Below are 1,837 nucleotides of genomic sequence, written 5' to 3' on the forward strand. Positions count from 1 at the left end.
GTGCGGCGCCGCCGGCCACTCTCCCTGTTGGCCTCAGCTGCCCTTCCCTGGGTGCTGCAGTGCTGTCACGGGGGCCTCGGGCACTGCAGCCCCTCAGCATCCCTGTCTCAAGCTTCATTTGCTGCTCGCTGCTGAACTGAGAGATTTTAATCTTTTAATCATGTTACAAGCCGAGGTGGTGCCGGCCACGCACAGGAGGAATGTCTGGAAGTCAGCAGCGCCCAGCGCAGCAGGAGCCCATCCTGCCCCCACCCACACATCCCACCACATCCTGCTCAGAGACCCCCATCCTCCCCAGCCTGACTGGGACTGGGACCAAGAGCAGAACCTGGGACCAAAGACCAGGAGCAGAAGCAGCTGACAAAGGACTGCTGGGCTGGAGCTCCCATGCCCCGTGCACACCTGCCACGCTGCATCACCCCCCAACATCCTGCATCACCCCCCAGTCTGGTGCCTGCAGCCACAGGTTTTGGGGGCCAGGCCCGTCAGCCATCAAGGGGAAAACTTATTTCATGAGATGTCTGTCATGTGGGCATGAATAAAGCTTCTCGTTATCAGGGTGTTAGCAGCACTGAGGGGCACGCTCTCAGAGGAGTGCCTTTGCAGAAGCCCCCATAGCTGCAATTTGGCAATGCTGCCCCCTGCCCTAGTGGGTTTGATTGCCCCCATCTCTGTGTTTTCTCCCCGGGGAAGCGTGGGGGCATCCCACAGCCCAGCCTGGTGCAGCGTGGAGCCACAGCAGCCCCCCGCTGAAGCACAACAAAGCCCTGGAATTAGAGATGTGCTGGGAGTTTACTTTACCGCAAAAAAATGTCAGAAATCCGTATTGTTTGGACAGGGATTTGCTGGGGAGCGCGAGATAAAAGCCTGGCAGGGACCCAGCCTGGGGGGGGAAGGCAGCCAGGTCCTTCCTTGTGGTGGGGACTCGTGGCCAAGCGAGGGGCGCACGGCAGGGCCGGTGCAGGGGGTTTGACCCGAGACAGGGGCAGGGGCAGTGATGGTTGGAGCAGGACCTGGACCTGGGTGCAGCGTGGGGCCAGGGATGGGGATGGCAGGCTGCTCCGTGCCCAGCGCTGGCTTTGGGTCCCTGCAGCAGGAAACATCTCAGCCGCACTGGCTTCATGGGACACCAGGATCCGCTGCCAGGGGACGGCCTGGTGGCACGAGGAGCCCTGGGATGTCCAGGGTGCAGGGCTCTGGTGCCGAGGGCTGCTGCCCTGGCATACACGGACAGGAGCAGGAAGGACGTGGGCGCAGGGGCTGCTCGCATCCCTCAGGGCCCCCCAGCAGCTCTGTGCTTGCCAAATTTCGCAGCTGGGTCAGGGCAGCTGCTCCCGCTGTGCCCACGCTCGGCTGCTCCCCTCTCCCTTCCCACTCCCCCCCCCAGCAGCGGGGCTCAGCTGCAAATCCCAAATTCCCTTTTCCCTAGGACCCGACAGGGCCATGCCCCCCCTGATCCCACCAAGAAAAATGACAGCGCGCTCAGGCCGGTGTCACAATTGTTATTTTTTTAATACCATTCACATCTAAAATGATCAAAACCAAGCCAAGTGCCCCCAGCCCCTCGCCCTGTGTTCAGGGGGTGCAGGAGGGCCACAGGCTCCCCTGCCCAGTGTGGGGTGCAGGCAGGAGTGCAGGCAGGGCACCCCAGCACTGCTGCCCAGAGAGGGGACTACGAGCGGCTGTGGTGAATGCATTTAAATAATAAGCTAACGAGCGGCAAAAGCAAAGGCATCTTAATCTCCTCTCCTAAAATAGCGACTGGCAGCTGCTCCCCCTGCCCCGGCAGTGAGGGGGCCCTGTCCGTGCCCGGGGGGTCGGGGCAGGCGGGGGATCG

Source organism: Mesitornis unicolor, unplaced genomic scaffold (assembly GCF_000695765.1).
Source record: "Mesitornis unicolor isolate BGI_N332 unplaced genomic scaffold, ASM69576v1 scaffold43556, whole genome shotgun sequence".
Taxonomy (NCBI): domain Eukaryota; kingdom Metazoa; phylum Chordata; class Aves; order Mesitornithiformes; family Mesitornithidae; genus Mesitornis; species Mesitornis unicolor.